This window comes from Pogona vitticeps, chromosome 4 (assembly GCF_051106095.1).
Source record: "Pogona vitticeps strain Pit_001003342236 chromosome 4, PviZW2.1, whole genome shotgun sequence".
NCBI classification, from domain to species: Eukaryota; Metazoa; Chordata; class Lepidosauria; order Squamata; family Agamidae; genus Pogona; species Pogona vitticeps.
Genome location: NC_135786.1, coordinates 109,206,324 through 109,231,905, shown reverse-complemented (window position 1 = coordinate 109,231,905; position 25,582 = coordinate 109,206,324). Strand labels below are relative to the sequence as shown.

Sequence of the window (25,582 nt, the reverse complement as noted above, 5' to 3'; positions counted from 1 at the left end):
ACCACACTTCTCCTCATGGTCTGGCAGCTAAACTTTCACAAGTTCCAGGAACAACACAGGGCCCAGAAAACCTTGCTGTGTGTCACCATGAAGGTCATATGGGATGCAGATACTAATAGGATGGCAGCCATTTTACCAGGCTCCTTGAATGTTTCTATCCTTCCTATTCTCAACTGTAGCTTGAAGCACTGGTGCTTGCAGTGTTATTTTCCTTCCTCCTTCCTCATCTTCTCTTCCTTGCATTTTATCTTTTAGACCGTAAGATTTAACATAGGAAATATGTTACTTCCCTCTTTCATAAATTAGCTCAGTAATTTAGGTAGTTGGTTGTGGAGCAGAAGCTGGGAGCTCAGTTTCCTACTTTGCCTCCATGACAGCGGCTGGACTTGATGATCCATAGGGTCGATTCCAGCTCTGCAGTTCTATGGTGATGATATTCTAGGACTTCATTGCCTAAAGAACAGGGCAAACGGTGTTTAAATATGGTTACCTCATCCCACAGTGACAGATTAAGCATCTCCTCATATGAATTATGGGCCACAGTGTTTCCAGGTCCACAGCAAAAATCTGAATCTAGGAGGTGAGTTCTCTTTGTGACACTATAGAACAGGGGTCTCAAACTCAATTTACCTGGGGGCTGCTCGAGGCAGGGTCTGGATGAGGCTAGGCCACATCAGATTTTCTGCCAAGTGGAGCAAGAGACTGAGGAAGCCGCCCAGGAGTTTCCTTAGCCCGGCTGGGTTTCCGAGGAGGAGGGGGCGTGCGAGTTCTCATCGCTGGCCACGACCCCCTCCAGCTCCTTCTTCAGTACCACCACCACCAGCAGCAGGACGAAGAAGTGGAGAAGGGAGGGAGCGCCGGTGACTGCCTAGCGAGGGGGAGGAGGGCACGACATAAAACTGCCTTGCCAAAAGAGAAAAGCCCCCATTGGTACCCATGAAATTAAACAGAATGGGGTGGGCCCCCCACAGGTGTGCATACGCATGCACAGGTACACACATGCATGCACACACATGTGCGCGCGCACACACACACACACATACACCACACACGGGGGTCCAGCAACCTTCATCTGAGGCCCCCTTCAAAAAAAGGTGCATTCAGCAGCAGCTGCTGTCCCCACCATGACAGAGGAGCAAACTTTGCAAGGTGAGCCCAGGCAGCCTCCAGAGCCAAGGCGGCTGAAGCAGGATGAAGAGGAGGAGGAGGAGGAGGAGGAAGCACTGCTAGGCTGGTGTTGGGGGTGCCAAGAGAGAAAGAGAGCCAGAGAGCCGCTTCCCTGGAAGAGGTGGCAGCTGTGGCAGCTGCTGTTGATGGTGCTCTTCGAGGACTGGCTGGGAGCGAGCTCTGCTCTCAGGCATCCTGCGACAGCTCGGGTGCTGGGAGAAAAGGGCCAGCAGTGTGCCTTGCTCGCTGGCTCTCCCCCAAGACAGCATGTCTTGCACCTTCCATCCAGAACTGCAGCCTGCCCGCTGCAGGCGGGCTGGCTGGTAGGCTGCAGTTCTGGATGGAGGGTGCAAGAGGTGCTGTCTTGGGAGAAAGCTGGCAAGCGAGGGGAGGCTTTTTTGACTCTTGACAGCAGAGTCAAGAGCTTCAGGGGGTGCAGGCAAAGTGGGGGCCACAAACTATTGTCCAGCAGGCCGCAAATGGCCCCCAGGCTGCATGTTTGAGACCCTGCTATAGAAGCAGCCATATTAATTTTAAACCTGATGACATGTGGGACTACAATTCCTTCTGGGTCAGTTAACATCCTAATGGGCAACCTGGACCAGGAGAGGAACATTATTTAGAATCTGGGCAAGTTGCTAATGGTGCTCAGGATGTACAGCAGTTGCTGCCATTTCTGCTAGAGTTCTCATATCATACAGCCTTAAACCCAGCCAATAGGACCTACAGGGAATTTCTCCAGGCCCAATGCCACTGCTAAGATTTATGAAAGACTCACAGCCAGCCCACAAGCTGTCCCTCCACAGGAGGCATGATTTCTGTCAGATTTCGTGCAGCTATAATTTGTGTGTTGCAGTGCTGGTATTTCACTCCCCTTCTTGCTTTACTTGGCATGATAAGTCCAAGTGCATGTAGTACCATCTTAGTCCTCTCCCTTTTGCATGTGGCTCCTTGGTACAAAAACATTGTGGAGATACAACATACACCCTCACACTATATCAGCCAGTCCAGGTATCAGCCAGGAATGAACAGAGATGGGGATTAAGGATACAAAGTCTTCAGTTGTTACCTGAAGTCTGCCCATCCTATAACATTACAAGTAGACAAGGGGACAAACATAAAAAAACGAATCGGGATATTCAATGAATATCCCTGATTTGTCAGATATTTATTGCTTTGTATTCTTGGGGTCCAGAGCAACAAATATAACCCTTTTATATTCATCCCTTCATTCCCTATCTGCTTATGCCCCCATGGATCAGCTGTTCTTTGGAGGCATAAACAGAGAAGGATTTTCCCTTTGGGCAGCTTGCTAAAGCCTGCCCGAAGGGAATCCCATCCCTGGGGCTGTGGGATGGCTTGGGTCTCACTTTCTCTCCTCTTCCTATGCCTGTGAAGGACTAATTATATATATATATAAGAAGAAGACCTGGCAAACTGACAAATTGATTTGTGGTTCGTTGGGCCACTGGGGGGGGGCAATTCATCTCATGAACCAAGAAATGAACCAACAATTTTGGCACTTTGTCCCCATCTCTGGTTACAAGGTCTTTCCTCTGTGACACCACAGAAGGCCACCTCCTGGTCTTAGGTTTTGATTTTGAAATCTCAAGACGATCCTGCTGACCTGGCCACCCTAATCAATACTCAGGCTCTAAGGCCATCTCACATCCTGTGTTCAAATTCCTTTTTCTCTTCCACTGGTTGTCTGGAGAACGAGTGAAGTACAGGAATTCCCTAAGACTCTAAGCCAGCCCTCTGAGATTTGGCAACCTAACAGGCTGCTAGCACTTAGATAAATAAACCATGTATGCATATATTCTCCACTTTCCCTTATTTTACACCCTGCATTTCACTCTTTTGCTTCTTCACTCTAGAACTCAGTTTATTTGTTGATTTTATTAACTGTGTTCTATTAGGTGTGGGTATTCAAGGGTTGGGGTACTGGGAGGGTAGAATGCCAGGTAAGGAAGGCCACAATTTTATAAGGAGGAATAGAAGTTATCCTGCCATATAGACACATTGTCTTTTCCTTAAAAAATGAAAAAAAAACTAGCAACAATTAATCAACATGAAATCAGCTTTCTTATATTTAGGCCATCCTATGAACATGCAAACATATCCGCACAGTTAAACAACTCTGTCTTAGAAATATTGACCACAATTTCCTTACTGAAAGAGAGAGAAGGCCATTGATGACTCTCCTTCACATCCTGGTAAATTGTTCCAAATGTTGCACAATAAGGTGATGAACTATGAAGCGGAGTTATTTTGTGGGGACATTCCTTAAGGAAGACAGGTCTCAAAAAGTGAAAGGCTTTACAGAACATCTTCAACAGGCTTTTACAGTTTTACTTGTACTAATTCATCGGGACTGTCAATTCGAAATTGGGACCTCTGATCAATACCATATTTTTCAGTGTACAAGACAACACTTTTATCTAAAATATTTAGATTAAAATTGAGGGTTGTCGTATACATGGAAGTAAGGAGGGGGGAGGGACCAAAGTGCTTTGATCCCTGCTTTCCCCCTCCACTTTTTTGCAAGATAAGTGCTTTCCCCCTCCACTTTCTTTGCAAAAAGTGGAGTGGGAAAGCAGGAATCAAAGTCCTTTGATCCCTGCCTTTGCAAGAAAGTGGAGGGATCAAAGCACTTTCCTCGCAAAAAAAGTGCAAGAAAGTGGAGGGGGAAAGAAAGTGGGGAAAAGTGGGAATCATCAAAGTGCTTTGGTTCCTGCTTTCCCCCTCCACTCTTCTCACAAAAAAAGTGGAGGGTGAAAGCAGGAATCAAAACACTTTGATCCCTGCCTTCCCCCTCCACTTTCTTGCAAAGAAAGGAATTTTGGATTAGAAAAGTGGGAATCATATACATGAGGGCATCTTATACATGAAAAAATACAGTACTTAGTTGAGTGTCAAATACATAGGTATAGCCAAACACTGAATTTATGAGGCCCAGGCAATTTCACATTGTGAGCCCCTCTCATTGTTTGGGAAGGGGGGATATTTTAATGTAAATAGCATTTAAAAATACTTATTTGAAGAATTCATGACATGATCATTTTATTTTGCTTTCTCCTTCAACTTCAAACATAGGTGCGAGCCTCCTGTGACATAAGGCCTGGGGCAAATGGCCCTCCTGCCCCCCCCCCCAATTCATAGGCCCTGATTGACAGATCTTTCCCACATAGGAGAGGGTGCGACTGCCATATCAAAGGTAACTCAAAGAAGGAACTTCAGGTTTTGTTGAAATCTGTGAATTGATCACAAGCAATTGATTCTGGACCACACCCGGAGAGTGTAATCTTAGGCAGCCAAAATGAGAAAGTCCATTGATTTTAATGACTCTATATCAGTGTTGAAATCCTGTTCTTATCAGCCCTAGCCAGGCTGGCTAATGGTAAAGTATGCTAGGAGTAGTAATTGGTCAGAATCTAGGGGCCCAGTCATTCCCCACTCCTGATCCACAGGATTGCAGCTTTCTCTAATTCATTTACATTCCATTTCAATTGACTAAAGAGACATTAAGATCACAGTATGTGGTAGTTGTTGATATTAGCACAAGGGATTGTTAACAGATCTGTTGCAGCAATAACAACAATTTTAGATTTGAAACAAATAGTTGCCAAAGCCCTAAATTGACAAAAATTAGGTAATCCACATTTTTAATGCAAAATCTTGAATTTATTTTTTTACATCAAAAGTAGTATTCTTTCACATTTTGAATGTTTTCTCCTGGCTAGTTTGATTTCAGCAGATACCAAATCTGATACTTTGTGAGAAGTCAGCCGGCAAAAGGGGTCCCATTCAGTCAGATAAATTGCAGCTATTAAGTACACTCAAATTTAAGGAATTAAATATTGAATATTGAAATCCAAGTACAATGCATGCCAGGTGTTGAAATTTAGTCAGATATAATTCAACAAATGTTGGAACATTCTGAGAACAAAAGGTTCAGAAGGAAATTTGGGGGAGCAAACATTAAGCTCTATTTATATCGGTGCAAAGAAGATTCCCAGTGTGATGTACTGAATAGAGTGATGGGCTAGGTAGGACTCTGGAAAACAGGGTTTTAATCTCCACTTCATCACAGAAATTCACTGGGGAAGCAGAACTGATAAATCACCCCTTAAATATCTCACTTACCTTGAAAGACTTGTTAGGATTGCTATAAATTGGTTCTGACTTGATGGCAAAAAACACACATAAAGAAATAAGCTTGATTCTCCTGTGCATTTTAGACATCCTGGCAAAAGTTAACAACAACTGGGATTACTAAAGCAACTAAAGATCCCATCTAGCAGGGGGTCTATGGGTAGCTCACGGATCCAGCAATTGGCGGAGAGACTTTTCAAGCTGAGCAGCCTTCCTGTTCATGATAAATTGTGAGTGGGCTCTCTTTGACCTGAACCTCAATAGAACTCTCATGTTGCTTCTGCCCACCCAACATATTCTCTGAGACCCAGAAACATACCAGGAGTCGAAGGGAAGGAAGGTTGATACAATAGGATCCCTGTGGGAATTCAGTGGAAATAATATGATAATTTTACCATGGACACTGGGACTTATAGTCCCTGTCTCTAAATAAGATGTCAAGGCAAATTTACAGGCCTGAGCAGAATCAGGTGTGTTAATGAGCAGCCATAATGAACAGGTGTATAGAAATGCTGAGTCATGATGACTCATGATGGCTGACTCATGTATGATGCAATGTCTAATGTGATTGGACACAGATAGATGTGCATAAGTATACATGTGTATTCTGTACAGTAGATGTACTTCCTCCTGTTCTGATGAGTGTTATGCTGCCAGACTGCATTGCTGTATATAGCCTGTAAATACACACTGGTGTTGGTGAAGCTGCCTGTGCGTGCATGATTCTTTTGGATTGCATAGACTGGACTTTATTCTACTAACTCTGCTGAATTTTTCACGTTCTTGCACTAATATAAGAGGAAATGGATACTCTGCCAGAGAGCTGGGGCATCCACCTATGCTTCCATTGTCTTCTCCACAGCTAAATAATTGAACCCATATATGTGTGTTACACTTGGGGGAGGTAGGAGAAGCAAGTGCTCCATAATCATCTTTATGCGTTGTGTGGATGCTCAAACTGGGAGCTTGAAAAAATGTTGAGCTTTAGGACGTGCACAACTGGGTGGTCTTGTGTTGGCTTTTATAAAATTGCAATGTTTATGGTGGAATTTTATAATGTTTATATATCCCTCATAATAATCAAGATCTGTCTATTAGTGTGCACTTTTTTGAAAAAAGAAATGATGATTATATCTGCACCACTTAATCCCTGGAAGCACATGGAGAAGCACATTCTAACTTGGAAGTAAGAGCAGCTGAACAGCCTTAGGTCCCAAGGATTAGAACCTACGTCATATGTCCTGGGTTTTCATTGTAAATGCTCAGTCTACCTTGAAAGACACAGACCAGCTGGGAACGCTAAGGACCCACACGATTCCACTGTGCTATTACTGGCACTAATTGCAAGACATGAGCCTGAGATCTTGTGTATGTTTCCCCTTTCAAGCTGAGTAGTTAACTTGTTTTTCAAGCTAACTATTTTCAAAAGGTAGGATATAATAGCACCAACTCTAAGGAGATGTTCAAGCATTTCTTATCTCATCCAATAATGCCCTGAGAATGAACAGTAACAAAAACACGGGCAATATTTAGGGTGGGAAGTCACCTTAAATACCTTCTTCACATGCTAATGATACATTCTTATGAAAAGATCTGTAGAAATTCCACCAAGAAGACCTTAAGAAAAGACCAGTAGAAATCCCATTAAGGGGCCAAAGAGATATTTAACTCTCCACACCCTAAGACTATCTTCTACCATATTACCAAGCTATCAGGCTGCAAGAAGCACCGCAGTCCAGTCAGTATGAACTTATCTAATACAACACAATCCCTTAAATGTCCAAACAGAGTTATTCCACAGAGACAGCTCTACCATACTGCTTTCTGCAGGAGTATGTAAACCAGGATGGGAAACCATTGGTGCTGAAGGTGTTGTTCATCACATCTGGAGGACCAAAGATTCTTTATCCCCAATATGAACTACTACAGCTTTGGAGCAATGTCTCCAGTTCCCTGTCACTTGGTAGTTCAGACTCAATCCTGAAATTTGCTCAACCAGAAGTATTTTGTAGGACTAATCCTGCACTTCCTGACCTACACCTCACAATATTCCCATGTACCCCTCTCTATCTGAGGAACTATTTGCAGAAATGTAAATACATGCATTCAGTTTTGCATTACATTTTGCCCCAACTATGGGGACATATTTTTAAAAATATTGGACTTAATTTGGATTGAATTGTCTCTCAAGACAAAGGATATGATTAGTGGTATATGTTACCAGAAAACAGATTTTGGATGAGCAGGGATGGGAACATTTTAATAGTAAGACAAATAACAGTTCCATAATCAAACTGATGACCTAGCAGGATGGTAGGGTCTCCCTTGCTACAGATCTTCAAAACGGGAAATAAAGTTTTGCTTAAATTCCAAAAGATTCCCCCCTGCTAGATGGGATTGTAAGTGTTTTTGTGCTTTTTTTTTTTACATTTTAGGACTTTAAAACCCAAAAGTGTATTTTGTCTAAAATGTTTGTTATTTTCATAAAAGACTTGGCCAGAATCCTGTTGAGGAAATGCTGGATGGAAACCATTTTTCCTTTCTCTTGCTTTCTCTTCTCATGCATGCTCTCACACTAGTTGTGGGAAAGGTTTCAGTGAGGTGTTGGGGATAAAGAGAATGAAGAGTGAATGTGGAGAGGGGAAAGAGAATGTAGAATGAACTGTCCAAACTGGGCATCAGAGTAGATCCAGAAAGTTTGTATTTACTGGGTCAAGTCAAACAGAGGTGTTATAATTGCTAAATATTTCCTGATCACATAGTCTACACAGACTAACAGAGAAAGCTGTCTTTGTTCTGGTTACTTCTCAGTATATGTTTTATTTATGCATTCCTGCACATACTTTGTTGTTACTTTGGAACTTTCCACTTAGAGCTATCAAAGAGTAATGTTTTATTATTCAGCAAGATTCACTCACTAGATACATATTGCGTGTGTGTCAGTGCTTCTCCTCCTTTTGAAAGCAATAAAGTTTATATTACTAAGATTCACTCTGTTCTATATTTTGTGACTCCAAGCTAGCAAAACCGGCTGGCCTTCTCCAACAACACAAGGGCTTAGTAACAGGAGAAAAACAACAGTGCAGCTGACCTTGCATAAACAGGATTCTGGCACTTGTGAGTTGCACAAAATACAGCAAAAATAAAGTCCTCTATATATTTTGTTAAAAATGATATCCAAAAAAAAAATAATAATAACAATACTGATCTTTATGTGGGACAGGAAGCAACAGTTAGAACAACTGCTTGCTTCAAAATTGGAAAAGGCGTATGACAAGGCTGTATATTGTCTCCCTGCTTATTTAACTTATATGCAGAATACATCATGCGAAATGCAGGACTGGGGGAATTCCAAGCTGGAATTGCCAGAAGAAATATCAACAACCTCCGATATGCAGATGATACCACTCTGACAGCAGACAGTGAGGAAGATTTAAAGAACCTCTTAATGAGGGTGAAAGAGGAGAACGTAAAAAATTGTCTGAAGCTCAACATCAAAAAAACTAAGATCATGGCCACTGGTCCCATCACCTCCTGGCAAATAGAAGGGGAAGATATGGAGGCAGTGATAGATTTTACTTTCTTGGGCTCCATGATCACTGCAGATGGTGACAGCAGCCACAAAATTAAAAGACACCTGCTTCTTGGAAGGAAAGTGATGGCAAACCTAGACAGTGTCTTAAAAAGCAGGGACCTCACAATGCCGACAAAGGTCCGCATAGTCAAAGCTATGTTTTTTTCCAGTAGCAATGTATGGAAGTGAGAGCTGGACCATAAAGAAGGATATCGCTGAAGAATTGATGCTTTTGAATTGTTGTGCTGGAGGAACCTCTTGAGAGTCCCCTGGACTGCAAAAAGAACAAATCTATCCATTCTGAAGAAAATCAACTCTGAGTGCTCACTGGAAGGACAGATCTTGAAGCTGAGGCTCCAATACTTTGGCCATCTCATGAGAAGAGAGGACTCCTTGGAAAAGACTCTGATGTTGGGAAAGTGTGAGGGCAAGAGAGAAGGGGACAACAGAGGATGAGATAGATGGAAAGTGTTGGATACTGTCATTGAAGCTACCAACATGAATTTGACCAAACTTCTGGAGGCAGTGGAAGACAGGAGGGCCTGGTATGCTCTGGTCCATGGGGTCATGAAGAGTTGGACATGACTTAACGACTAAACAACAACAACAAAATAGGAACAGAGATATCTAAGAGCAGTTGACCTTTGCTTTGACTTTTGTTTCCTTTCAGGATGTGTCAATGGTCCCTGTAATCTTACTTACTCATGATTTTGTTGTTTAGTCCTTAAGTCGTGTCTGACATACTGCTGAAGCCTGCCTTGGGGGATTTTGAGCATAACCTTGCTATTGTGTGAAATGAGTGCAATTGTACAGTAGTTGGTGCATTCTTTAGCACTGCCCTTCTTTGGGATTGGAATGTAGAGTGATCTTTTCCAATCCTCTGGCCACTGCTGAATTTTCCAAACTTGCTGGCACATTGAATGTAGCACCTTAACAGCATCATCTTTTAAGATTTTAAAAAGTTCTACTGGAATGCCATCACCTCCACTGGCTTTGTTGTTAGCCATGCTTTCTAAGGCCCACTTGACTTCACTCTCCAGGATGTCTGGCTCAAGGTCAGCAACCACACTAACTGGGTTGTCCTGGACATCCAGATCTTTCTGCTATAATTCCTCTGTGTATTCTTGCCACCTTTTCTCTGTCTTTTCTCTGCCACCTTTTCTCTGTCTTCTGCTTCTGTGAGGTCCCTATCATTTTTGGCCTTTATCATGTCCATCTTTGCCAAAAAAATGTTCCTTTAATATCTCCAATTTTCTTGAACAGATCTCTGGTATTTCCCTTTCTATTATTTTCCTCTGTATCTTTGCACTCTTCATTTAAGAAGGCCCTCTTGTCTCTCCTTGCTATTGCTTGACAGTCTACATTCAGTTTTCTGTAACTTTCCCTATCTCCCTTGCATTTGGTTTCCCTTTTCTTCTATGCTATTTGTAAGGCCTTGTTGGACAGCCAGTTTGCTTCCTTGCATTTCCTTTTCTTTTGGATGGTCTCCTGTACAATGCCTCCATCCATAGTTCTTCAGGCACTCTGTCCACCAAATCTAGTTCCTTAAATCTGTTCTTCACTTCCACTGTGCATTCATAAGGGATTTGGTTTAGATTATACTTGACTAGCCCAGTGGTTTTTCCAACAACACAAGCCGCCTCTTGTGTTGTTGGAAAAGAGTGTTTGTGATGACCAGCTTGTTCTCTTGAAAAAACTCTATTAGCCTTTGCCCTGCTCCCTTTTTAACTCCAAGGCCAAACTTAACTGTTATTCCTTTTATCTCTTGACTCCCTACCTTAGCATTCCAGTCCCCTATAATGATAAGAATGTCTTTCTTTCATGTCCATTCTAGAAGGTGTTGTAAGTCTTCATAGAACTGGTCAGTTTCAGCCTCTTCAGCATCGGTGGTTGGGGCATAAACTTGGATTACTGTGATGTTGAAAGGTCTGCCTTTCCCACTACAGCTTTTCTGACTCTTTTGTTGACTATGAGGGCTATTCCATTTCTCCCACAGGATTCCTGCCCACAACAGTAGATACGATAATCGTCTGAATTGAATTCACCCATTCCCGTCCATTTTAGTTCACTGATGCCCAGGACATCAATGTTTATTTTTGCCATCTCCTGTTTGACCACATCCAAGATTCATAGATCTTGCATTCCAGGTTCCTATGCAGTATTTTTCTTTGCAACATTAGACTTTCCTTTCACTTTCAGGCACATCTGCAGCTGAGCATCCTTTCGGCTTTGGCCCAACCACCTCATTAGCTCTGGAGTTACTTGTACTTGTCCTCCACTCTTCCTCAGTAGCATTTTGGATGCCTTCCAACCTGAGGGGCTCATCTTCCAACATCATATATTTTAGCCTTTTGCTTCTGTTCATGGAGTTTTCTTGGCAATGATACTGGAGTGGCTTGCCAGTTTCTGCTCCAGGTGGATCATGTCTAGTCGGAACTCTCCACTATGACCTGTCCATCTTGGGTGTCCCTGCATGGCATAGCCCATAACTTTGAATTACTCAAGCCCCTTTGCCATGACAAGGCAGCAATCCATGAAGGGGCAGCAATTCGTGAAGGGAAACTCATGCTAGTATAACACAAATAGTCCTAAATTAAGAAATTAACAAATCACAATAAATATTATCACTTGCATAGTGTATGCCATTTGAAAGCATGTGGAAAAATTGTAAGTATTTGTGACATCCTTGCTTCAAGTAGAGACTAGGCTAGCATCTGTTGAGCGTGTTCCAGCTCTGGAGTTCCTGCGTCAAGCAGTACGTTCGGCTATAAGGCCTCCAGCTCAATGATTCTATTATTAATAAGATGTACTGTAATGAGAGCTTGAAATAAAGGCTATCATTTACTCACTATTACTCAGATCCCAAACAAATTACTTGGCAATCCAATTGATTTCAGTAAAACCCATTTCCTAGCAAATGCATTTATGATTCGGCTGCTGTTTTAGCCTTTTCTCTTTTAATTAGCAGTTTTCCATTTATCAGGGATTTAATAAAAAAGAAATGGAAGGAGCAAAACTGCAAGGATAAATAATTATATACTGATATCTGGAGAATCAATGTTGACTGAAAGCAGTGTGTGTTTGCTGTTGTGCAGGAACAGGGGAGGGGGGAAATGAAAGAAAACTCAGGCTGCTGCCTTAACTACAAAAGTCCCTGTTGATCAGTGTATTTATTTCCACTCATGTGGTAGAATGAGACCAGTTACCCCACTACTTCTTTTTGGTTCCTTTAACAACAAAAGCTGCTTTGCACACACAGGAAATGAGTGGGCAGAAAGGACAAAGAAGAGTGAGAGTTTTTAAAAAACCAAAATTAACAGCACTCGTTGCTACTGACAATGGCTAGTCATTGTGTGCTTGGAGGTTGATGGCCATCCTGACCTTAGCAAGATAACCAAAGTCCAAATTGAAATTTAACAGTGTGGCATAATTTTATTGACTCGAGTCAGATGATGATTTGCGGGTGCAGGGAGAGGGGGATTCAATTTGCATACCTATTAGCTGGTGGAGGGAAGCCAGCAGATTTGAGAAGAAAGTCCTCTTAACAGAGTTTTGTTCTTCATCTTCTAGGGCTTCCATACTATTGCGGTTCCTTCTATGGAGTCCATGAATTGCTGGCCACCATTCAAGAGTCCCTGAATCAGGCTATTCAAACAGAACAGTGATGGTGGCATGATTTCCTGCCATCCCTTAAACATTCAAGCGAATCCTCCAAGGGAATTATTCATGGTGCTTCGTCCGCAGAATGTAAAACAACCTCTGCTGTAGAGGAGAGGTATCTCTGCCATTTGAATTTTTAGTGCTGCTGAGCTTGAGCAACTTTGTGCTACTATACACAGCTGTACCATCTTCGGCATAAATATTATACTAGTAATAAAATGAAGGAGGAAGACTCTATGACTGGTAACAAGAAATCCAGGGACAATGGAGATCTCCCAAAAGGCATAAGCAGCATTGCCCTGGGCCATCCAAAGGAAGAGGCAGAAGAAGAAAAAATAGGCAGGGTGCAAATGAACGAAAGCACGTCATTGGCCCATGCCCTGTCCCCTCCCAAGGTATTGTCTACTCCTCCTTTCCATTTCCTTCCTTTCCTCATGATCTGTCCTGCTATTTTAGTTCATTAGCAAGGGTAGATGAGAATTTTAACTCTATTTTTAAAAAGAACTCAATATCCACACCCACACGTTTCTTGACGGATAAAACTGGAGATTTTCAACGTTGTTTTTAATGTGGAGGGGGGAAGGAAGAAAATGTCAGATTTACCCATGCAAGCACACAGCCTTGAGTATCTGTGCCTGAAAAGTCTGGGACTGAAGTAACATGTTTGCACTGCTGAATTAGGTTTGCCATCTTTCCTCCCAAAACTCCTCATTTTTAATAGCTAAATGGTTGACAGCTACAGCATGGCCTTCTCTGCGCTGGGAACAGATCTGCCTACTGAATTCAGCTGATCCAGATGGCTGAAGATTTTCCTCAATGTTTTTCAGTTTGTTTCATTTGGTTTGGTTTGTCATAAATGAAATGGGGGAAATGAAAGGGTTTTTTTTAAATTACATGTAAGAGAGAATGAAACTGAAAAATTGATCCAAGCTTGTATCTCTAACTTGTAAGTAGTCAACAGCAGTGACCTAGTAGCTATTTTCTTACATGATGGCAAGTCACTTCTGACTTTTGGGAATCCAAGCAGGCTTTTCAAGGTATGTGAGTAGAGATGGCACGAACTGGAAAAACACTGAGTCAGGGTGGTTTGTAGTTCACGGTTCATAGCTACCCATGAAACACCCTCAAACCCCAGAAACAAAATGAATCAGTTTGCAGTTTGTTTTTACATTTCATGCCTGGGGGAGAGGAACCTAATGTCCCTGCCCCACGGCCTCTCTACATGGTCCTGCCTCCTCCTCCTTCTCCATGACCACCATCTTTACCCCTGCCAATCTGAAAACCCAGTAGAAAGCCCCAGGAAATTCTTTGTTATCTTCACCCAGAATGCTGCAATTCCTCACCCTTGACTGTGATGCATACATGCATGCATGCAAATATACTATTTGTAACTTCAGAGACATCTTCAGCTGTCAAAGAGGTGTGAACACATTACTTTGCAACACCCTTTCCTTTTCGCAGTACTCTGCCTCTCCACCATATCCTCTCTATTCACCCCCAAATGTTCCTGGCAATTTGATTCAGAACAATTTAAACTAGCAATAATGCAGATAATTGCACAGGAGGTGCATAATGTATCTTGGGATGTGTGCCTTATGGAATCAGTAGCAAGCAGAAATCTTAAAACTTATGCATTATAAAATCCATGGGCTGCAGCTGTAGTAGACACACTGCAGGGACAGGCATGAACTATTCGACTGAAATGGGCTATTTAGTTTGTATTGCTGTTTCTGATCCATTTTGGAACTTTAATTTCTACACACACACCCCCATACACACACCTCAAAATACTATCTGTTTTTCACCCAAGTCCTGGACATTAATTACATCTAAGACAAAACAACATAAAAGCCATGACAAAGAATAGTTTTAAGACTGCAGAGAATAGAACTGTCTTTAACCTATGTCTTAAACGGCACAAGTCAGGGAAGCTCAGGAAAAGAACGAAACATTTGCTGAAGCAAGGTGGAGCTAAAATTTATGCATCATCTCTATATCTTCTCTCTGAGGCTGCATATTAGCTCAGTTCGAGCACACCACCAAACTGTGTTTAGAGCAGGGATGAATGATCTAAAGAGTCCTTTGCCCATTGTTGTAGTGAAGTTGAGGCTCAAAAAGTCAAAGCTCTGGGGCTTTTTGAATAACAGAGATGACAACATCTTCTAACATGCCCCTCCAACCTCTCTGTCCCTTTGCTGCAATCTTGGGAGTAGTTGAAGAGCAACGGATTTTCTCAGCAACCATATCTTGTTATGAGCAATCTAAACAAAGGAATATCATTCAGTCATAAAACATATCCCTTTGCAAATTAATTTATGATGGGGGCTGCTGCATTTTTAACACCCCTACCATGCCCCTAAATTTTGGATCAGTCTTATTTAACAAACAAAATGCATAAGTCTTGAACTGTTTTTCCAAGGGGGAAATTCCAAGATGGCTTTCCTGAAAGGAAATCCCACTTAATTCAGTTAAGACTTACTTCTGAGTAGATATGGCAGAATTACCATTTGTCCAAAATTCAACTCCATTTACAGGGGCATGTATTTGTTTTCCTGGTTCATCAACAGTGCATTGCAAGTGCAAGCTGGCCTCTAGCCACATGGTTTATCTCTAAGGTAGCCTCCATAGGCACAGCCTGGTATTTAGTTACCATACGTATGAATGCAAAGAAGAATGTGGGTGGCCTATGGACCAGAGATAAAGCTATCTAAATAAGGGCCCATATATTTCAATCTAACACTATTATGACTCCCAAATAATATTTACTAATAAACTCTGAATACAGCTATATTCACTGAAAACACCCAAGTTCCCTAAACCTTTGTATGACCTTAAGAATTTGTGCTAGTCAAGAATTACCTCTTAATCAATAATCTCTAGACACAAACAGTGTTGATTTGTGACTTTATCTGAGGTAAATGGCCAAAATCGAAATGGTGGCTATAAAACCTCTCTCTCAAACAGTGTCCATTCTCACAGAGAGCCCATAAATCTTGCTTTCTGGGCAAAGAAAGAATGAATAAACTAAACATGCCACATGTTTTGTTTGTAGGCTGCCAAGATTTCATTTCTACTTGAGGGGAGTGGACATATTGTCCCTGCTCTCTGCCCTATCAAAAGCAGGGCACCATCTGAAGATTACTGCTTCAGAATTACTTTCTGATAAGAAAACATACATAGCAGAAAGTTATAAAAAACAAATGTATTGACACATAAACATTTTGGTGGATCAATTATTCATCTGCCTTTATAATGGCCATCCTGGGTCATATTCAGTGCTGTGTAAGTAGAGAGATACTTATAGAGAGGGAACAAACCTCCCTTCACAGCCACTTCAGTCCACTGTGCTCTCTCAAAAGCTTTTCTGAAAGGCAGACCTATTATTTATTTATTTATTTATTTATTTATTTATTTATTTATTTATTTGACTTCTACGCCACCCATCTAGACCAAAGGTCTACTCTATCACATACTACCACCTTCCATTAGAGCACTGGTTCTTAACCTTGGGTTACTCAGGAGTTTTGGACCGCAACTCCCAGAAGCCTTCACCACCAACTGTGCTGGCTGGGGTTTCAGGGAGTTGCAGTTCAAAAACATCCGACTAACAAAGGTTAAGAACCACTGCATTAGAGCACCTGCAACACTTGCCTGTATATCTGATACATGAGGGTCAACTTCAGGAATTTTCTCCTTTGAGCAATATATCTAGCAATGCACAGAGGGTGGGAGGGGAGGGAATGAGAGACAGAATGAGATGGAGAGGGAGCTTTCTTATGGCCCATGGCTACAAATTTCCCTCCCAAATGAACTTACTCATGACTAATCCATTCAGATCTCCAAACACACCTTTAAAATGTTTCTGTTCCAGGCTCCCCTTTCCCAACAGTGTCCAGGTGCTGCTGATTTGTGAGATTCAGACCCACTTTTAACGGACCTTATGGAATTTGTTCTGGTATGGTTTAAGTCTTGAGATGCCCAGAATCCTGTTCCTCACTCAGCTCATGAATGGCCCATTACACAAATTGTGTGACTTTCTTGCATAAGTGGGGACCTCCTACTCTCTAATGGGTGAAAACTTCTTATGAAATGGCAAGTTGTGAGTTCTCATTTTAAAAATGCTAGAGGAGCTGTCCACTCCCCTTGGTGCTGATCCCAGCTTTTCTATTCTAGCCTGTTTTCTTACACTAGTTTTAAAAGCTGTCACAGTGTTGTTTTTATTCTTGCTCTGTGTATTGCCATATGAAGACTATACCCTATAATATGGCTATAAATACTTTCAATAAATAAAGTATTTATGTATATGGCAGTAATCCTATCATCCAGCCTTCCTTTAAGTACCACAGCCACCAAGTTCAGACATCAAATGTTCTGCTGTTTTCTCTTTTTGGATATGCTGACCAACTGCGGTGGCAGTTTCATCGACCATCACATTTTCAACTAGGTAGGCAGGGGCCAAGTATTGTGCTGTATTTAAAATTCAAGGAGAAGACAGGGAGGAGAATCTAATGGCTTTGCTGGAAGGTAGCCAGGGTGAGGGGGACGGCTAACTCCTCAGTCTCACAAACAATGTCAGAGGATCTCTAATGGGCCAGTGTGGTCAAGACCTCAATTTCAAAGCTCATGCAAATGAAGTTCTCCCCTTGGCAACCAACTGCTCCAAACCAGACTGTGGGACCATTATTTCCATACTAACAACTATGCTCTACATCACATTATAAAAACAGAGATGTTAGGTAAACATTACTCCTCTCTCTGTTCTTTCCTGTTCTGTGCTTAACACATTTATGGAAATATAGATTTACGTCTTTAAGGGACAAACAGATGCAAAGATTTGGGCATCTACTGTACAGATGAATGGTATTAAAGTAAAAGAACATATACAAGAAACAAAATTGAATTGCTAAACTCTGAATGATAAGGCACAGCATTCTTCCTGTGAGATACCTTTGGGAGTTTTACAGAGAAAGAGAAGTTAATTCCTGTGTTTCCAGGCCAAACAGCCTGGAAAACCCACAGCAACCATAATTCCTGTATGTTCTATATATAGGGACAGATTCCCCCCCTTCTTTGGAGTCTTTGTTGGTTAAAGCAAGACATTCATTGGATCCAAATGAAACACTTTACTTCATCCCCTGGGGAGAGCAGGTAATCCATATTTTTATATGGGAGAACTTAGGGCTCAAGCATGGTAGGTGGGTGAAGGTAAGGGAAATACATTTTACCTAAGTCTAGAGATATGACAACTCCGGGAGACAGTAGAAGACAGGAGGGCCTGGCGTGCTCTGGTCCATGGGGTCACGAAGAGTCGGACACGACTAAACGACTAAACACAACACACACAGAGATATGACAGGTTAAACCTGTGTTGAGATTCAACAAAAGGTAGAAATCTGTCAACACATTTTGCTGGATTCCTCTTTGTACTTTTTCAGTCCATAAACAGTCTTAACAGCCTTCATGATCAAATGGAGGAACACCTGAGGCAGAGAGGAGAAGCAGAGAAGATGGGAGGGGTTGTTTAACACTCTGCTGTTCATGCTTTTGTACACAAAATTATCTCCACCTCTCTTCACATGCACCAGTGTTTTCCAAACTTTTTCGAGCTGCAACCCCCTTTTATAATAGCCAAATAACCTGTGACCTCCGCCTCCGGTCTTCTCATGGGTTAAGTTCCATTGAATTCAGTAGGACTGACTGATGAGTAAACATTCACAGGATTGGGCTACTAATCAGGAAGGCTATGAGGTCATGCTTGCTTGGGTGCCACTAATCCCTTTCTGGCTGTGTGTGTCTGTGTGTGTCTGTGTTTTTTCCCTCCTCCTTTGCTAGCAAGGAAAAAAAGACACACCGGTTATTACACACACATCTCTTTGGATTCCAGATTTTAAACAATCCTGGGCTGAAGTGGATATCAGAAAACTAGAAGCAAACAGGATCAGGGGTTGCGGGGGTGGGGGAGCGGCTTGCTCCAAAGGCAGCAACTGGGCAGGATCAAAGCAATATTCCCCTGGTGGAAGCTAGCAGTAGTTCTTCCCCCATCCATTTTTAATTATGGCCCATTGAGTTGAATGCTGTTTATTCCCAGCCAAGAAATGAAGGCTTGAATGCCAATGCATTGAACTCCATGAGATATAATTCTAATGGGCACATATGGGAATTAGTTTAAAATAATTGCAACTTAAAATCACCCTGGCAACCCCCTCCCCAGAAAATACTTTGTGATCCCCTTGGGAATTGTGAACCTCAGGTTGGGAACCCATGATATATACAAAGGGGTGGAAAGCTGGAGAGAGTTTAGTAGTTTTTATGTTTACAGTCCCTTAAAGCACCTTGTTGTTTTGTTTTTCATTTGTGAAAATGCAAAGGGAAATGACATGGAAGTGGATGCAACATCTACTTTGGCCTCAGAAGAAACACCATCACAAAATTGTACCCCTTCACCAGGATGGCAAAGGTTTCCTACTGCCTGAGGCAGCATGAGATGCGCTTCCCCCTGGTGGTAACTCTTGTACCCATCATGTACAGCAAGACTCATAAAAATAAGGAAAATTAAGACAGGCAGTCACAGTTGAAGATAGCAACAACGAAGACAACATGCCCCCTACATGCTGGTGAAGCTGTGGCACAACAAATATTGTTGGTCCTCCTCCCACAGTGGTATGTACCCAAGGACATTGTTGGGGCTGGACATTATTTAAACAATGAGCCAAGAATACAGATGTGGTAGGGAGCAGCACAGCCCCTCTAACTCTGACTCTCTCTCTCTCTCTCTCTGTCTCTCTCTCTCTCTCTCTCTCTCTGTCTCTCTCTCTCTCTCTCTCTCTCTCTCTCTCTCTCACACACACACACACACACACACACACACAAACCAGTGCTCTGCCACCTGAGGTGACCATCTTATGGGAGCTAATAACAGGAGGGCCCTTGAAATAGCACTTCTAATGCATCTTTATCAGAGTAAAAGTATTGGGGGCTAAAGTGGAAAGTAATTGTTCAAATGTGTTTTAGCTGTGGGCTCTCTTGATGGCCATAGGAAAATTATTCTGTGTCAGGCATTGGTAATCACAAGATCCTACCTGTCCACTTTACAAGGCTGTTTCAAAGATTACCAAATGCCATCACCTGCCTTTCTCTCACCAGTAATACACTGTGACTTATGTGAAATTGTCACGTCTAAATGTGTGAGCACCTGATGTTTGCAAGCAGTGCTCTTTGGCCAGATAAACTGCCTTTGATAGATCTAGGTGTGAAAGACACTTTGAAGCAGTAAAGAAAGACATGGTATAGCTTACGCTGCAGATATGCTAAGCAGTTCTACAAGAACTCATCTTGAGATTTTGTTGTCTTTTTCTGCCAAATCGGCAGTCCTGCTCATTCGCAGCAAATCAAAGCTTCGTATTTTGATTATTTTCAGCTAGCAGAATTGCATTCATCTTGCCAGTTCTATTTTTTTTTCATCTTTTTTTGCTGGTTACACTCTATTTCAACCATACTAGCAGTAAACACCAACCTTTTCCAAAGTCACTAATTTACTTCAGCATTTTGTTTGCACAAGCATCATGCAACAACATGGCATGCTTGTCTTGATTCCCCATCTAATACCTAAAAGCGGGATTGCCACAGAGGTTAATTTAAAAGGAAGTTTCAAGGAGGAAGATGGAGGTGGAATTTTGTTTTAATTATTTGAAGATGGTGATGCTGCTGCTGCTGATAACGATGAAATTGGAATTTGCATGTTTCTTCATATTTCTTACGTGGATTTTAGAAACAGCTTTAATTGGGAACCAAAACTGGCAGATTCATACAAACCTAATGCAATGAGTGCTTAATTCTTTAAAAACTAGATTTGAATACTTGCATATTCAACTATGTTATTGCTAAATTAAGGCTGCCACCTCTATACACACACACATACAAAGAGAAAGAGGGGCACAGGTACATCATGGTTCTCTCCCTTATGGGACTAGCTGCACGTAATGAATTTGGCTAGTGAAGACAAGGAGAATTTTATTTCAATTCAGTCTGAAGATTTACAAAAAGAATTATATTCACGGGAGAAAAAAAACCTTGAGACTTAAAAAACCAGCAGATTTGTTTTTCTAGCTGTAGTTGGGGGAGGCTATTTAGGATAAACATACAAGGAATGTCAAAGGAAGGCCAAAAATGGTTCAGTTTGAGAAGTTATATTTGTGAGAAAGTAAATCTAGAAGTGAATTGTAACAGAGATTCATCTTCAAGTGGAACATTTTAGGGCTGGTGCTCCACACCTGTGATGGAATTAGTGTGGAAACAAGGTAAAAGGGTAGTTTGTGCAACTTCATGGTAAGGGTACAAAGAATACTTTTAAAATTATTGGTTCACAATAAGGGCCTGTTCCCACTGCTAGAATAAATTGGCTGAAGGATAATAATTTTTTGATTCGGCCAGAAGCCATGTGTATTTTAACCCAAGTCCAAAACTTTTCTGGGTGTGGGAACATCCTCACCCTGCCACCGCCAGTGTTACCAGTGGCACTGTCTCCACCACCTATCAGGTGGGTCCAGTGGGAGGTTGGAGAGAATGGAAACTTAGGGGGAAGGGGATGAGAGAGAAAGAGGAAATGTTTTCCCCCAGAAACTCCAGTACGTATTCAAACACACACATGCACATATACTCATGTGCACACACAGAGAGGAGGAGAGATAGATTTAGAATTATGGTGATGGAGGTGTGATGGTAGTTTCCCCCCCCCCCCGGGTGCAGGTGACCCAAACCTCCCACCTAGGGAGTGAGCCAGTGGAGGAGGAGAAGGAAGCATCTTTCCCTTTGGACTCCAATTCCTGGAGTCCAACTCCAATTCTCCCCATGGGTCCCCATGATTTCTATAAAAAGCATCAGCCAAAACCACAGGAACACAGGCTCCAGGCATAGGTCCTCATGAATCCCCATGATTTTTATATGAAGGATCTCCCCTAACCACAAAAACGTATGTCCCAGGCATACCTTGGATTGGTAGTCTGTGGGCACAGATGGGATCTATGATTTTCGCAGTGGTTTGGTGAGGATTCCATACAAAAATCATATGAAATCACCTCTTCCTTCTTGTCCTCACCTCTCCCCTTCTTCTTCTTCTTCTTCTTCTTCTTCTTCTTCTTCTTCTTCTTCTTCTTCTTCTTCTTCTTCTTCTTCGTCGTCGTCGTCGTCGCCGTCGTCGTCGTCGTTATTATTATTATTATTATTATTATTATTATTATTATTATTATTATTATTATTATTATTATTATTATTATTATTATTATTATCAGCATCAGCATCAGCATCAGCATCAGCATCAGCATCAGCATCAGCATCCATCCTTCCTTTCCAAAATTTCAAACCAATAAATCTTCCTCTAACAAGCTGAAGCCCCACTTGCAGCTGCTGGCAGACAAATGATCTTCCTCCTACCCACCTCTCTTCCCTCTTCAATGGAGGAGAGACCCAGCACACAGAGAGATATAAATAGCACAGAAACATAGAAATGGGAAGCAATTTTGCCCAGTGGGGCAAGACATATCGGTCAGGTCGATTCATAACATATCCACTTCAAAATAAACAGATCCCTGGCAGAGGAGCAGAAAAACTTAATCCCCTGTCACATTCCTCTGCAGATGCTCATGCCTTTTGTAAACACCCAAATTTAAGTCAATATAAAACATGCTAATCTCTTTTTAAATGGGGGGGGGGTATTTTTGAATAATGGGATTGGGCTCTGAGACAGTCTGTTATCAATAAGCTGAGAAATCACAAAAAAACCCATAAACAAATCTCACCACCTAGACAAGAAGACAAGAAGCCGTCCTATTTATCGATGTTTCTGCAACTTGAGCAAAATGACTCTGTGCAAAACAAATTCCTTTTCCATTCATGAAACAAAGCAGGAGCACAGACATAGACATGCTCCTGCATATGGAAGCACAAGTAGGCTGGTTTATAGCTTTGAAAAGTACAATCCATCTCAGGCTACTAATTTTGAGAAACTCATGCAGCAAAGCAACAATTGTTTCAATTTTGTGTTAGCTACACCGTTTTTCATTTTTTGTGAAAATCATACTTCCAAATGCAAAATGTCTCCTTGACACCAGAACAAAATATTTTCCCATTATGAAGACAAGAGAAAAATCTTTTAAGATTTTTGTTCTAGATCATAAGAATGAGACAAATGCTACAGCAACTTTATCTTGAACATGTAGATCACAGTTTTAGCAGCTATTGCTAAGCTAAAAATAAACTGTCTCCCTAGAAGTAGATATAAACTGTGCAGACATGAAAGATAGTCTTCTCTCTGTCCTGCTACTTTTCAGTATAATCTGAAGCAACACAAACTACAGTGATGCAGTCTCTTCTACCTCAAATGGAATGGCAATTTTTAAAGGGTGAGAAAACCTTGAAAGACCCAACTCATCTTCTCCACAAATCTCTGTACCTCTTCAGGCAAACTGTTTTAGGTAAGCCTCGAAGAAAAGAGTTGTAAAACTAGGAAAACTTTTCAGGATGCTTCTGCACATCTCAAAGAGACCTCACCTATAGTTTAAATAAAATGGTTGGAGACATAACTTGGGTTTTAAGAAGGATGTCAGCTGAGGAAGTGGATGTCTCCTCTTTGGGTCACCTGTACCTTTGTATCTCTTAGACAATCTCTTGTTTCTTAGCCTCAATAACTCCATTAGCAATATGGGAATAATACTGAATGTTTTACAGTCTGCTTTAAGATTCGGTAGTTAGAATAGTTAGTGTATCAAGATAAACTGTTTTATACAGGACAAGGGCTATGAAGAAATCTTGCTACATTTCTCATTCACAAACAGATATATGGTGAGCAGGAAGATCTGATAATTAATTTTCAAAAAAAACAAAAATCATGTCTTTTGCCAAAAGGCCAATAATGCGAACATGGATGATAAATCAGCATAGAATTGATCAGATCCACCAATTTAAATATTTAGGTATCGTTTTCCAATCTAACGGCTCTAGGAAAGTACACGGTGATTATGTGGCATTAAACGCCCAGAGAAGTTCTGCTGCAATATTACAATTTATGAGAACAAAGGGGGGGGGCATTACATTCCCTCAGCCATTAAATTGTTCCACGCAAAAGCAGTAGCTCAACTACTGTATGGCTTCCAATTGGGCCGCTTCCCAAATATTGCAACCCTAGAACGTGTACAGTCAAATTTCCCGAGGGCAATATTAGGAGTCCCCAGGGATGTTGCCAACGTAAAACTAAGATTGGAAACTGCTCAAATTAAAATCGAAGCCAGGATATGGATTACAATTCTCGTGTACTGGCTCAGACTGTCTTATCTCCCTATTGGTCTTGCACCATTGATCCTGCAAGAAACCTTAAAGTCAAAATGGGTTCAGTTAATTGAACAAAAAATAGCCTCTTTGGGTCTCTCTAGGTTGGCTCTGTTAACCATGGGAATGGAACGGGCAAAGAAAATAATCAAGCAGCGTATTGAGGACATCGAGAGACAAAATAATTTAAGCAGTGCCCCAGAATTCTACCTTAGGGAGGATAATTTATACAAGGTCACAGCAGCACCTTGTTTTGCCCAGTTGGAGCAGCCCAGGCAAAGAAGGGTGTTTATTCTGGCCTGGCTTAAAGCACTACCTTCAGCAGTGCAGAAGGGTCTGTATAAAAAGATCCCCTGGGCAGAGTGCCTTTGCTCATGTGGAATGGAGCAGATAGAAACAACTCAACACGTCGTGTTGCAGTGCACGTTTTACAAGGATGTATGTGAAGAACTTGTCTCCCCTCTGATTGGCTGATTTCCCGGTTGTACAGAGCAACAATGTACGCACGCACTTACATCCTTATACAGAACAAACTATCTTGACCCTCTGACATAGCTTCTTGGATCACATCTTGCATAATCTTCTAAATTACAAATTACATATGTTTCAATATTCATCGATTATATTTATATCCTTTCTACACTTGAAGCAGCACACATCATTCTATTTTCATTTCATAGTTATAACAAACCTGTTAGAGTGAATAAGCTGAGAAACTGTTAAAGTCTCAAGGGTATGTGTTACAGGATGTCTTAAGATGTGTCGGGTCATCTGGGTACTACAGGTACCAAAGATTTGCTCCTTGGATTTGCTCCCTGGTGTCTCATTCCCAATGAAGCTTATTCTCTACTTCGTTTAGTTCCTTCATCCTCTCCTGACTATTTCACTCTTCCCTCCCCCCTTCCTTCATTATTTTACCCATCAATGGAATATGGTGCAGAAGAGACTAACCAGCAGAAAAATGCCGAAAAGAAAAATCATCAAAGGTCACACACCCACAAAACACATAGCTTGGCATAATGTAATATTAGCATCCAAACAAGCAGGTCCTGTATTGGAGCTCATTAGAGCAATATGGAACAAAAATAAATCACCACCTGATGATGTTAGTATGGAGATGTATAACAATATCAACGGTGCAAGGAAAGCTGATGAACAAATTCTCCAAAAACTCAGTAAGTAAACGTCATGGCTCAAGTAGAATTTTTATCTGTTTTGTCCTATTTCTAGTGCAAGACTCAAGCCATAACATATCTCAGAGGAAGTCAAAGATGCTTCCTCTCCTCTTCACTCTTCTCAAGGAGTTTGGAGAATTCATTCATTCATTCATTCATTGTTACGGTAGCTTGGAAACCACCTGTCCGTCATTGCTGTAGCTGCATGTCATCTGCCAATAGCGTGACGGAAGGTGGGACATAAGGGGTGGAGCCAATGTATATAAGGGGAGAGAATGAGTGTGAGTGCTTTAGATAGGGACTAGATAGAGACCTGATAGGGACTGGTTAGGGACTGGTTAGGGAGTTAGGGCTTGTTCCTATTGTGAAGAACTGTGCTATATAGTGAGGGTCTGTGAGAGAATGTGTGAGTGTGTGGTACTTTATTAGTTATTGCCTTATTATTTGAGTGATTAAAGTGATTTACCATTCCTTTTGTTATTACCAATAAACACAAGTTTTTACCTTCAAAATCCTTTATTAGTCTGAAGAG

General features: G+C 41.6%; 1 protein-coding gene and 1 long non-coding RNA gene across 7 annotated transcripts in view; one reads left to right on the top strand and one right to left on the bottom strand.

Annotated features, from left to right (window-relative positions):
* Window positions 1–25,582, bottom strand: part of BRINP3 (BMP/retinoic acid inducible neural specific 3) — a 369,852-nt gene that overhangs the window by 261,523 nt on the left and 82,747 nt on the right. The gene's annotated exons all lie outside the window — the stretch shown is intronic.
* LOC144588847 (uncharacterized) lies at window positions 1,539–17,430 on the top strand. The gene is made up of 2 exons (XR_013544581.1): window positions 1,539–4,384; window positions 12,467–17,430. It is a non-coding gene; the product is annotated as an uncharacterized LOC144588847 (long non-coding RNA).